General features: G+C 50.4%; 8 non-coding genes across 8 annotated transcripts; all 8 read right to left on the bottom strand.

Moving 5' to 3' along the window:
* Positions 1–1,121: 1,121 nt before the first annotated feature.
* Positions 1,122–1,204, bottom strand: TRNAL-CAG (transfer RNA leucine (anticodon CAG)). Its single transcript has one exon. It is a non-coding gene; the product is annotated as a tRNA-Leu (tRNA).
* Positions 1,205–2,224: 1,020 nt separating this feature from the next.
* Positions 2,225–2,307, bottom strand: TRNAL-CAG (transfer RNA leucine (anticodon CAG)). Its single transcript has one exon. It is a non-coding gene; the product is annotated as a tRNA-Leu (tRNA).
* Positions 2,308–4,423: 2,116 nt separating this feature from the next.
* On the bottom strand, positions 4,424–4,506 carry TRNAL-CAG (transfer RNA leucine (anticodon CAG)). Its single transcript has one exon. It is a non-coding gene; the product is annotated as a tRNA-Leu (tRNA).
* A 1,566-nt stretch (positions 4,507–6,072) lies between these two features.
* TRNAL-CAG (transfer RNA leucine (anticodon CAG)) lies at positions 6,073–6,155 on the bottom strand. The gene has a single exon. It is a non-coding gene; the product is annotated as a tRNA-Leu (tRNA).
* A 1,566-nt stretch (positions 6,156–7,721) lies between these two features.
* Positions 7,722–7,804, bottom strand: TRNAL-CAG (transfer RNA leucine (anticodon CAG)). Its single transcript has one exon. It is a non-coding gene; the product is annotated as a tRNA-Leu (tRNA).
* Positions 7,805–9,370: 1,566 nt separating this feature from the next.
* Positions 9,371–9,453, bottom strand: TRNAL-CAG (transfer RNA leucine (anticodon CAG)). Its single transcript has one exon. It is a non-coding gene; the product is annotated as a tRNA-Leu (tRNA).
* A 1,020-nt stretch (positions 9,454–10,473) lies between these two features.
* On the bottom strand, positions 10,474–10,556 carry TRNAL-CAG (transfer RNA leucine (anticodon CAG)). The gene has a single exon. It is a non-coding gene; the product is annotated as a tRNA-Leu (tRNA).
* Positions 10,557–12,136: 1,580 nt separating this feature from the next.
* On the bottom strand, positions 12,137–12,219 carry TRNAL-CAG (transfer RNA leucine (anticodon CAG)). Its single transcript has one exon. It is a non-coding gene; the product is annotated as a tRNA-Leu (tRNA).
* Positions 12,220–12,993: the final 774 nt, after the last annotated feature.

The following is a 12,993-nucleotide window of genomic DNA, read 5'->3' as shown; positions in this document are numbered from 1 at the left end:
CCTGATCTCCCTGTACTCCTGCACAGGACTCACTCTAAATGACAGGGCTAAAGAGTTCTGCCAGCAAAGCCTATATACAATGGCCGTTCGTGGCCGTTTGGGCAGGCAGGTGGTTGGTTGGGCAGAGGGCAAGGAGGAAGAACTGTGTTCACTCCTCTGCCTGCCTTTTTACCTCTCGCTTCCCCCCACTCACTCCTCCATCTGCCTCCCACTATGTCACACTAACTTTCCTCCTGACCTCCATTTCAAATAGGTCACTTCATTCCAACTAGGCCCAGTGAAAAGGACAAGACGTTGGGTTCTTTATGCATTTTTTCCAAAGACAAAATGCCGCGCTGCGCCCATTTGCAAGTCCACAAAGCTAGCACAGTCCTAAGACGGTTTTTCATTTAAGCACTGTAGTACACCTGCCAAAAGGGCAGTGAAGCATTCCAGGACGAACTGCAGACCTAGCTGGAGGACGGGAGTGTGTGGAGCAAGCTCCAACTCCATCTCCCTGTTCCAGAAGTCCGAGGCCGGCAGTTATAGGAAGCGTGGAATGCAATCACATGAAAAGTAAAAACCTGTTTCAGGCATGTCAGAAGTGGGATTCGAACCCAGACCTGAACGCAGCACCTTAGATCACTCGGCCATCCTGACTCTGCCTTAGGCGCTTGCCTGAATCGGCTTAGAGGCTATGTTGGCAAGTCTTTGACCACACTTAAATCCTCTTGGATTTCCTAAAATGTCTCCACAGTCTGCCAGGAATATACTCTTGCGCATCCCACCCACCCCTCCTAACCCACCACCCTCCCCATCCATTTTAAAAATGTCACTTCATTCCCACTAGGCCCAGTTAAAAGGACAACACATTGGGTTCTTTATGCATTTTTTCCAAAGGCAAAATGTCGCGGTGCGCCCGTTTGCATGTCCACAAGGCCGGCCCAGTCCAAAGATGGTTTTTCACTGGAGTTCACTTTCCCAAAAAAGAAGCGAGGAAATACAGGAAGCACTGGAAATCAACCATGAGGCCTGCAGTGCGTGCTCCAACTCCATCTCCCTGTTCCAGAAAGCCTTGGCCAGCAGTTATAGGACGCCTGGAATGTTACAATCAAATGAAAAGAAAAATTCTGTTACAGACATGTCAGAAGTGGGATTCGAACCCAAGCCTCCAGAGGAGACTGCGACCTGAACGCAGCGCCTTAGACCACTCGGCCATCCTGACTCTGCCATTTGCACCCCTCAGATGCGGCTTAGAGGCAATGTTGGAAAGTCTCAAAGACCACCCGCCTAAAATCCTCTCCTATTGCATTAAAGTCTCCCAATTCCTCCCAAAAGAATAATCACAGGCAGGGCAGCACTCATACAACGACTACTGGCACAGACGTGCAGGGTTCAATCCCTATGTACAGCAGCTACTTGTCACAAGCACACATGAGTCTTTCATGTTTCTGCAGAACGGTGCTGCCTGCCACCTGTTAACAGACACAAGCAACTACACCTCAGGAAATAGGAAGGCAGGAGGCGGGCTGGTTTATGCAAATAAAAGCATGCACTGTGTCCAACCCTTCAGGAGGTTCAGGCAGTGTGCTAGAGCCTTCTTGGTCACAAGATGTTGGGCACTAGTCCCGGGGAGCCTGTTTAGGCTGAAAGGACTGTGTATGGGCCGGCCTGATCTCCCTGTACTCCTGCACAGGACTCACTCTAAATGATAGGGCTAAAGAGTTCTGCCAGCAAAGCCTATATACAATGGCCGTTCGGGGCCGTTTGGGCAGACAGGTGGTTGGTTGGGCAGAGGGCGAGGAGGAAGAACTGTGTTCACTCCTCTGCCTGCCTTTTTACCTCTCGCTTCCCCCCACTCACTCCTCCATCTGCCTCCCACTATGTCACACTAACTTTCCTCCTGACCTCCATTTCAAATAGGTCACTTCATTCCAACTAGGCCCAGTGAAAAGGACAAGACGTTGGGTTCTTTATGCATTTTTTCCAAAGACAAAATGCTGCGCTGCGCCCATTTGCAAGTCCACAAAGCTAGCACAGTCCTAAGACGGTTTTTCATTTAAGCACTGTAGTACACCTGCCAAAAGGGCAGTGAAGCATTCCAGGACGAACTGCAGACCTAGCTGGAGGACGGGAGTGTGTGGAGCAAGCTCCAACTCCATCTCCCTGTTCCAGAAATCCGTGGCCGGCAGTTATAGGAAGCGTGGAATGCAATCACATGAAAAGTAAAAACCCATTTCAGGCATGTCAGAAGTGGGATTCGAACCCACGCCTCCAGAGGAGACTGCGACCTGAACGCAGCGCCTTAGACCACTCGGCCATCCTGACTCTGCCTTAGGCGCTCGCCTGAATCGGCTTAGAGGCTATGTTGGCAAGTCTTTGACCACACTTAAATCCTCTTGGATTTCCTAAAATGTCTCCACAGTCTGCCAGGAATATACTCTCGCGCATCCCACCCACCCCTCCTAACCCACCACCCTCCCCATCCATTTTAAAAATGTCACTTCATTCCCACTAGGCCCAGTTAAAAGGACAACACATTGGGTTCTTTATGCATTTTTTCCAAAGGCAAAATGTCGCGGTGCGCCCGTTTGCATGTCCACAAGGCCGGCCCAGTCCAAAGATGGTTTTTCACTGGAGTTCACTTTCCCAAAAAAGAAGCGAGGAAATACAGGAAGCACTGGAAATCAACCATGAGGCCTGCAGTGCGTGCTCCAACTCCATCTCCCTGTTCCAGAAAGCCTTGGCCAGCAGTTATAGGACGCCTGGAATGTTACAATCAAATGAAAAGAAAAAATCTGTTACAGACATGTCAGAGGTGGGATTCGAACCCACTGCGACCTGAACGCAGCGCCTTAGACCACTCGGCCATCCTGACTCTGCCATTTGCACCCCTCAGATGCGGCTTAGAGGCAATGTTGGAAAGTCTCAAAGACCACCCGCCTAAAATCCTCTCCTATTGCATTAAAGTCTCCCAATTCCTCCCAAAAGAATAATCACAGGCAGGGCAGCACTCATACAACGACTACTGGCACAGACGTGCAGGGTTCAATCCCTATGTACAGCAGCTACTTGTCACAAGCACACATGAGTCTTTCATGTTTCTGCAGAACGGTGCTGCCTGCCACCTGTTAACAGACACAAGCAACTACACCTCAGGAAATAGGAAGGCAGGAGGCGGGCTGGTTTATGCAAATAAAAGCATGCACTGTGTCCAACCCTTCAGGAGGTTCAGGCAGTGTGCTAGAGCCTTCTTGGTCACAAGAGGTTGGGCACTAGTCCCGGGGAGCCTGTTTAGGCTGAAAGGACTGTGTATGGGCCGGCCTGATCTCCCTGTACTCCTGCACAGGACTCACTCTAAATGACAGGGCTAGAGAGTTCTGCCAGCAAAGCCTATATACAATGGCCGTTCGTGGCCGTTTGGGCAGGCAGGTGGTTGGTTGGGCAGAGGGCGAGGAGGAAGAACTGTGTTCACTCCTCTGCCTGCCTTTTTACCTCTCGCTTCCCCCCACTCACTCCTCCATCTGCCTCCCACTATGTCACACTAACTTTCCTCCTGACCTCCATTTCAAATAGGTCACTTCATTCCAACTAGGCCCAGTGAAAAGGACAAGACGTTGGGTTCTTTATGCATTTTTTCCAAAGACAAAATGCCGCGCTGCGCCCATTTGCAAGTCCACAAAGCTAGCACAGTCCTAAGACGGTTTTTCATTTAAGCACTGTAGTACACCTGCCAAAAGGGCAGTGAAGCATTCCAGGACGAACTGCAGACCTAGCTGGAGGACGGGAGTGTGTGGAGCAAGCTCCAACTCCATCTCCCTGTTCCAGAAGTCCGAGGCCGGCAGTTATAGGAAGCGTGGAATGCAATCACATGAAAAGTAAAAACCCGTTTCAGGCATGTCAGAAGTGGGATTCGAACCCAGACCTGAACGCAGCACCTTAGATCACTCGGCCATCCTGACTCTGCCTTAGGCGCTTGCCTGAATCGGCTTAGAGGCTATGTTGGCAAGTCTTTGACCACACTTAAATCCTCTTGGATTTCCTAAAATGTCTCCACAGTCTGCCAGGAATATACTCTTGCGCATCCCACCCACCCCTCCTAACCCACCACCCTCCCCATCCATTTTAAAAATGTCACTTCATTCCCACTAGGCCCAGTTAAAAGGACAACACATTGGGTTCTTTATGCATTTTTTCCAAAGGCAAAATGTCGCGGTGCGCCCGTTTGCATGTCCACAAGGCCGGCCCAGTCCAAAGATGGTTTTTCACTGGAGTTCACTTTCCCAAAAAAGAAGCGAGGAAATACAGGAAGCACTGGAAATCAACCATGAGGCCTGCAGTGCGTGCTCCAACTCCATCTCCCTGTTCCAGAAAGCCTTGGCCAGCAGTTATAGGACGCCTGGAATGTTACAATCAAATGAAAAGAAAAATTCTGTTACAGACATGTCAGAAGTGGGATTCGAACCCACGCCTCCAGAGGAGACTGCGACCTGAACGCAGCGCCTTAGACCACTCGGCCATCCTGACTCTGCCATTTGCACCCCTCAGATGCGGCTTAGAGGCAATGTTGGAAAGTCTCAAAGACCACCCGCCTAAAATCCTCTCCTATTGCATTAAAGTCTCCCAATTCCTCCCAAAAGAATAATCACAGGCAGGGCAGCACTCATACAACGACTACTGGCACAGACGTGCAGGGTTCAATCCCTATGTACAGCAGCTACTTGTCACAAGCACACATGAGTCTTTCATGTTTCTGCAGAACGGTGCTGCCTGCCACCTGTTAACAGACACAAGCAACTACACCTCAGGAAATAGGAAGGCAGGAGGCGGGCTGGTTTATGCAAATAAAAGCATGCACTGTGTCCAACCCTTCAGGAGGTTCAGGCAGTGTGCTAGAGCCTTCTTGGTCACAAGAGGTTGGGCACTAGTCCCGGGGAGCCTGTTTAGGCTGAAAGGACTGTGTATGGGCCGGCCTGATCTCCCTGTACTCCTGCACAGGACTCACTCTAAATGATAGGGCTAAAGAGTTCTGCCAGCAAAGCCTATATACAATGGCCGTTCGGGGCCGTTTGGGCAGACAGGTGGTTGGTTGGGCAGAGGGCGAGGAGGAAGAACTGTGTTCACTCCTCTGCCTGCCTTTTTACCTCTCGCTTCCCCCCACTCACTCCTCCATCTGCCTCCCACTATGTCACACTAACTTTCCTCCTGACCTCCATTTCAAATAGGTCACTTCATTCCAACTAGGCCCAGTGAAAAGGACAAGACGTTGGGTTCTTTATGCATTTTTTCCAAAGACAAAATGCTGCGCTGCGCCCATTTGCAAGTCCACAAAGCTAGCACAGTCCTAAGACGGTTTTTCATTTAAGCACTGTAGTACACCTGCCAAAAGGGCAGTGAAGCATTCCAGGACGAACTGCAGACCTAGCTGGAGGACGGGAGTGTGTGGAGCAAGCTCCAACTCCATCTCCCTGTTCCAGAAATCCGTGGCCGGCAGTTATAGGAAGCGTGGAATGCAATCACATGAAAAGTAAAAACCCGTTTCAGGCATGTCAGAAGTGGGATTCGAACCCAGACCTGAACGCAGCACCTTAGACCACTCGGCCATCCTGACTCTGCCTTAGGCGCTCGCCTGAATCGGCTTAGAGGCTATGTTGGCAAGTCTTTGACCACACTTAAATCCTCTTGGATTTCCTAAAATGTCTCCACAGTCTGCCAGGAATATACTCTCGCGCATCCCACCCACCCCTCCTAACCCACCACCCTCCCCATCCATTTTAAAAATGTCACTTCATTCCCACTAGGCCCAGTTAAAAGGACAACACATTGGGTTCTTTATGCATTTTTTCCAAAGGCAAAATGTCGCGGTGCGCCCGTTTGCATGTCCACAAGGCCGGCCCAGTCCAAAGATGGTTTTTCACTGGAGTTCACTTTCCCAAAAAAGAAGCGAGGAAATACAGGAAGCACTGGAAATCAACCATGAGGCCTGCAGTGCGTGCTCCAACTCCATCTCCCTGTTCCAGAAAGCCTTGGCCAGCAGTTATAGGACGCCTGGAATGTTACAATCAAATGAAAAGAAAAATTCTGTTACAGACATGTCAGAAGTGGGATTCGAACCCACGCTTCCAGAGGAGACTGCGACCTGAACGCAGCGCCTTAGACCACTCGGCCATCCTGACTCTGCCATTTGCACCCCTCAGATGCGGCTTAGAGGCAATGTTGGAAAGTCTCAAAGACCACCCGCCTAAAATCCTCTCCTATTGCATTAAAGTCTCCCAATTCCTCCCAAAAGAATAATCACAGGCAGGGCAGCACTCATACAACGACTACTGGCACAGACGTGCAGGGTTCAATCCCTATGTACAGCAGCTACTTGTCACAAGCACACATGAGTCTTTCATGTTTCTGCAGAACGGTGCTGCCTGCCACCTGTTAACAGACACAAGCAACTACACCTCAGGAAATAGGAAGGCAGGAGGCGGGCTGGTTTATGCAAATAAAAGCATGCACTGTGTCCAACCCTTCAGGAGGTTCAGGCAGTGTGCTAGAGCCTTCTTGGTCACAAGAGGTTGGGCACTAGTCCCGGGGAGCCTGTTTAGGCTGAAAGGACTGTGTATGGGCCGGCCTGATCTCCCTGTACTCCTGCACAGGACTCACTCTAAATGACAGGGCTAAAGAGTTCTGCCAGCAAAGCCTATATACAATGGCCGTTCGTGGCCGTTTGGGCAGGCAGGTGGTTGGTTGGGCAGAGGGCGAGGAGGAAGAACTGTGTTCACTCCTCTGCCTGCCTTTTTACCTCTCGCTTCCCCCCACTCACTCCTCCATCTGCCTCCCACTATGTCACACTAACTTTCCACCTGACCCCCATTTCAAATAGGTCACTTCATTCCAACTAGGCCCAGTGAAAAGGACAAGACGTTGGGTTCTTTATGCATTTTTTCCAAAGACAAAATGCCGCGCTGCGCCCATTTGCAAGTCCACAAAGCTAGCACAGTCCTAAGACGGTTTTTCATTTAAGCACTGTAGTACACCTGCCAAAAGGGCAGTGAAGCATTCCAGGACGAACTGCAGACCTAGCTGGAGGACGGGAGTGTGTGGAGCAAGCTCCAACTCCATCTCCCTGTTCCAGAAGTCTGTGGCCGGCAGTTATAGGAAGCGTGGAATGCAATCACATGAAAAGTAAAAACCCGTTTCAGGCATGTCAGAAGTGGGATTCGAACCCAGACCTGAACGCAGCACCTTAGACCACTCGGCCATCCTGACTCTGCCTTAGGCGCTTGCCTGAATCGGCTTAGAGGCTATGTTGGCAAGTCTTTGACCACACTTAAATCCTCTTGGATTTCCTAAAATGTCTCCACAGTCTTCCAGGAATATACTCTCGCGCATCCCACCCACCCCTCCTAACCCACCACCCTCCCCATCCATTTTAAAAATGTCACTTCATTCCCACTAGGCACAGTTAAAAGGACAACACATTGGGTTCTTTATGCATTTTTTCCAAAGGCAAAATGTCGCGGTGCGCCCGTTTGCATGTCCACAAGGCCGGCCCAGTCCAAAGATGGTTTTTCACTGGAGTTCACTTTCCCAAAAAAGAAGCGAGGAAATACAGGAAGCACTGGAAATCAACCATGAGGCCTGCAGTGCGTGCTCCAACTCCATCTCCCTGTTCCAGAAAGCCTTGGCCAGCAGTTATAGGACGCCTGGAATGTTACAATCAAATGAAAAGAAAAATTCTGTTACAGACATGTCAGAAGTGGGATTCGAACCCACGCCTCCAGAGGAGACTGCGACCTGAACGCAGCGTCTTAGACCACTCGGCCATCCTGACTCTGCCATTTGCACCCCTCAGATGCGGCTTAGAGGCAATGTTGGAAAGTCTCAAAGACCACCCGCCTAAAATCCTCTCCTATTGCATTAAAGTCTCCCAATTCCTCCCAAAAGAATAATCACAGGCAGGGCAGCACTCATACAATGACTACTGGCACAGACGTGCAGGGTTCAATCCCTATGTACAGCAGCTACTTGTCACAAGCACACATGAGTCTTTCATGTTTCTGCAGAACGGTGCTGCCTGCCACCTGTTAACAGACACAAGCAACTACACCTCAGGAAATAGGAAGGCAGGAGGCGGGCTGGTTTATGCAAATAAAAGCATGCACTGTGTCCAACCCTTCAGGAGGTTCAGGCAGTGTGCTAGAGCCTTCTTGGTCACAAGAGGTTGGGCACTAGTCCCGGGGAGCCTGTTTAGGCTGAAAGGACTGTGTATGGGCCGGCCTGATCTCCCTGTACTCCTGCACAGGACTCACTCTAAATGACAGGGCTAAAGAGTTCTGCCAGCAAAGCCTATATACAATGGCCGTTCGTGGCCGTTTGGGCAGGCAGGTGGTTGGTTGGGCAGAGGGCAAGGAGGAAGAACTGTGTTCACTCCTCTGCCTGCCTTTTTACCTCTCGCTTCCCCCCACTCACTCCTCCATCTGCCTCCCACTATGTCACACTAACTTTCCTCCTGACCTCCATTTCAAATAGGTCACTTCATTCCAACTAGGCCCAGTGAAAAGGACAAGACGTTGGGTTCTTTATGCATTTTTTCCAAAGACAAAATGCCGCGCTGCGCCCATTTGCAAGTCCACAAAGCTAGCACAGTCCTAAGACGGTTTTTCATTTAAGCACTGTAGTACACCTGCCAAAAGGGCAGTGAAGCATTCCAGGACGAACTGCAGACCTAGCTGGAGGACGGGAGTGTGTGGAGCAAGCTCCAACTCCATCTCCCTGTTCCAGAAGTCCGAGGCCGGCAGTTATAGGAAGCGTGGAATGCAATCACATGAAAAGTAAAAACCTGTTTCAGGCATGTCAGAAGTGGGATTCGAACCCAGACCTGAACGCAGCACCTTAGATCACTCGGCCATCCTGACTCTGCCTTAGGCGCTTGCCTGAATCGGCTTAGAGGCTATGTTGGCAAGTCTTTGACCACACTTAAATCCTCTTGGATTTCCTAAAATGTCTCCACAGTCTGCCAGGAATATACTCTTGCGCATCCCACCCACCCCTCCTAACCCACCACCCTCCCCATCCATTTTAAAAATGTCACTTCATTCCCACTAGGCCCAGTTAAAAGGACAACACATTGGGTTCTTTATGCATTTTTTCCAAAGGCAAAATGTCGCGGTGCGCCCGTTTGCATGTCCACAAGGCCGGCCCAGTCCAAAGATGGTTTTTCACTGGAGTTCACTTTCCCAAAAAAGAAGCGAGGAAATACAGGAAGCACTGGAAATCAACCATGAGGCCTGCAGTGCGTGCTCCAACTCCATCTCCCTGTTCCAGAAAGCCTTGGCCAGCAGTTATAGGACGCCTGGAATGTTACAATCAAATGAAAAGAAAAATTCTGTTACAGACATGTCAGAAGTGGGATTCGAACCCAAGCCTCCAGAGGAGACTGCGACCTGAACGCAGCGCCTTAGACCACTCGGCCATCCTGACTCTGCCATTTGCACCCCTCAGATGCGGCTTAGAGGCAATGTTGGAAAGTCTCAAAGACCACCCGCCTAAAATCCTCTCCTATTGCATTAAAGTCTCCCAATTCCTCCCAAAAGAATAATCACAGGCAGGGCAGCACTCATACAACGACTACTGGCACAGACGTGCAGGGTTCAATCCCTATGTACAGCAGCTACTTGTCACAAGCACACATGAGTCTTTCATGTTTCTGCAGAACGGTGCTGCCTGCCACCTGTTAACAGACACAAGCAACTACACCTCAGGAAATAGGAAGGCAGGAGGCGGGCTGGTTTATGCAAATAAAAGCATGCACTGTGTCCAACCCTTCAGGAGGTTCAGGCAGTGTGCTAGAGCCTTCTTGGTCACAAGATGTTGGGCACTAGTCCCGGGGAGCCTGTTTAGGCTGAAAGGACTGTGTATGGGCCGGCCTGATCTCCCTGTACTCCTGCACAGGACTCACTCTAAATGATAGGGCTAAAGAGTTCTGCCAGCAAAGCCTATATACAATGGCCGTTCGGGGCCGTTTGGGCAGACAGGTGGTTGGTTGGGCAGAGGGCGAGGAGGAAGAACTGTGTTCACTCCTCTGCCTGCCTTTTTACCTCTCGCTTCCCCCCACTCACTCCTCCATCTGCCTCCCACTATGTCACACTAACTTTCCTCCTGACCTCCATTTCAAATAGGTCACTTCATTCCAACTAGGCCCAGTGAAAAGGACAAGACGTTGGGTTCTTTATGCATTTTTTCCAAAGACAAAATGCTGCGCTGCGCCCATTTGCAAGTCCACAAAGCTAGCACAGTCCTAAGACGGTTTTTCATTTAAGCACTGTAGTACACCTGCCAAAAGGGCAGTGAAGCATTCCAGGACGAACTGCAGACCTAGCTGGAGGACGGGAGTGTGTGGAGCAAGCTCCAACTCCATCTCCCTGTTCCAGAAATCCGTGGCCGGCAGTTATAGGAAGCGTGGAATGCAATCACATGAAAAGTAAAAACCCATTTCAGGCATGTCAGAAGTGGGATTCGAACCCACGCCTCCAGAGGAGACTGCGACCTGAACGCAGCGCCTTAGACCACTCGGCCATCCTGACTCTGCCTTAGGCGCTCGCCTGAATCGGCTTAGAGGCTATGTTGGCAAGTCTTTGACCACACTTAAATCCTCTTGGATTTCCTAAAATGTCTCCACAGTCTGCCAGGAATATACTCTCGCGCATCCCACCCACCCCTCCTAACCCACCACCCTCCCCATCCATTTTAAAAATGTCACTTCATTCCCACTAGGCCCAGTTAAAAGGACAACACATTGGGTTCTTTATGCATTTTTTCCAAAGGCAAAATGTCGCGGTGCGCCCGTTTGCATGTCCACAAGGCCGGCCCAGTCCAAAGATGGTTTTTCACTGGAGTTCACTTTCCCAAAAAAGAAGCGAGGAAATACAGGAAGCACTGGAAATCAACCATGAGGCCTGCAGTGCGTGCTCCAACTCCATCTCCCTGTTCCAGAAAGCCTTGGCCAGCAGTTATAGGACGCCTGGAATGTTACAATCAAATGAAAAGAAAAAATCTGTTACAGACATGTCAGAGGTGGGATTCGAACCCACTGCGACCTGAACGCAGCGCCTTAGACCACTCGGCCATCCTGACTCTGCCGTTTGCACCCCTCAGATGCGGCTTAGAGGCAATGTTGGAAAGTCTCAAAGACCACCCGCCTAAAATCCTCTCCTATTGCATTAAAGTCTCCAAATTCCTCCCAAAAGAATAATCACAGGCAGGGCAGCACTCATACAACGACTACTGGCACAGACGTGCAGGGTTCAATCCCTATGTACAGCAGCTACTTGTCACAAGCACACATGAGTCTTTCATGTTTCTGCAGAACGGTGCTGCCTGCCACCTGTTAACAGACACGAGCAACTACACCTCAGGAAATAGGAAGGCAGGAGGCGGGCTGGTTTATGCAAATAAAAGCATGCACTGTGTCCAACCCTTCAGGAGGTTCAGGCAGTGTGCTAGAGCCTTCTTGGTCACAAGAGGTTGGGCACTAGTGCCGGGGAGCCTGTTTAGGCTGAAAGGACTGTGTATGGGCCGGCCTGATCTCCCTGTACTCCTGCACAGGACTCACTCTAAATTACAGGGCTAAAGAGTTCTGCCAGCAAAGCCTATATACAATGGCCGTTCGTGGCCGTTCGGGGCCGTTTGGGCAGGCAGGTGGTTGGTTGGGCAGAGGGCGAGGAGGAAGAACTGTGTTCACTCCTCTGCCTGCCTTTTTACCTCTCGCTTCCCCCCACTCACTCCTCCATCTGCCTCCCACTATGTCACACTAACTTTCCACCTGACCCCCATTTCAAATAGGTCACTTCATTCCAACTAGGCCCAGTGAAAAGGACAAGACGTTGGGTTCTTTATGCATTTTTTCCAAAGACAAAATGCCGCGCTGCGCCCATTTGCAAGTCCACAAAGCTAGCACAGTCCTAAGACGGTTTTTCATTTAAGCACTGTAGTACACCTGCCAAAAGGGCAGTCAAGCATTCCAGGACCAACTGCAGACCTAGCTGGAGGACGGGAGTGTGTGGAGCAAGCTCCAACTCCATCTCCCTGTTCCAGAAATCCGTGGCCGGCAGTTATAGGAAGCGTGGAATGCAATCACATGAAAAGTAAAAACCCATTTCAGGCATGTCAGAAGTGGGATTCGAACCCACGCCTCCAGAGGAGACTGCGACCTGAACGCAGCGCCTTAGACCACTCGGCCATCCTGACTCTGCCTTAGGCGCTCGCCTGAATCGGCTTAGAGGCTATGTTGGCAAGTCTTTGACCACACTTAAATCCTCTTGGATTTCCTAAAATGTCTCCACAGTCTGCCAGGAATATACTCTCGCGCATCCCACCCACCCCTCCTAACCCACCACCCTCCCCATCCATTTTAAAAATGTCACTTCATTCCCACTAGGCCCAGTTAAAAGGACAACACATTGGGTTCTTTATGCATTTTTTCCAAAGGCAAAATGTCGCGGTGCGCCCGTTTGCATGTCCACAAGGCCGGCCCAGTCCAAAGATGGTTTTTCACTGGAGTTCACTTTCCCAAAAAAGAAGCGAGGAAATACAGGAAGCACTGGAAATCAACCATGAGGCCTGCAGTGCGTGCTCCAACTCCATCTCCCTGTTCCAGAAAGCCTTGGCCAGCAGTTATAGGACGCCTGGAATGTTACAATCAAATGAAAAGAAAAAATCTGTTACAGACATGTCAGAGGTGGGATTCGAACCCACTGCGACCTGAACGCAGCGCCTTAGACCACTCGGCCATCCTGACTCTGCCATTTGCACCCCTCAGATGCGGCTTAGAGGCAATGTTGGAAAGTCTCAAAGACCACCCGCCTAAAATCCTCTCCTATTGCATTAAAGTCTCCCAATTCCTCCCAAAAGAATAATCACAGGCAGGGCAGCACTCATACAACGACTACTGGCACAGACGTGCAGGGTTCAATCCCTATGTACAGCAGCTACTTGTCACAAGCACACATGAGTCTTTCATGT

Source organism: Ambystoma mexicanum, chromosome 11 (assembly GCF_040938575.1).
Source record: "Ambystoma mexicanum isolate Mex_15411 chromosome 11, UKY_AmexF1_1, whole genome shotgun sequence".
NCBI lineage: Eukaryota > Metazoa > Chordata > Amphibia > Caudata > Ambystomatidae > Ambystoma > Ambystoma mexicanum.
This window is presented reverse-complemented; position numbering and strand designations above follow the sequence as displayed.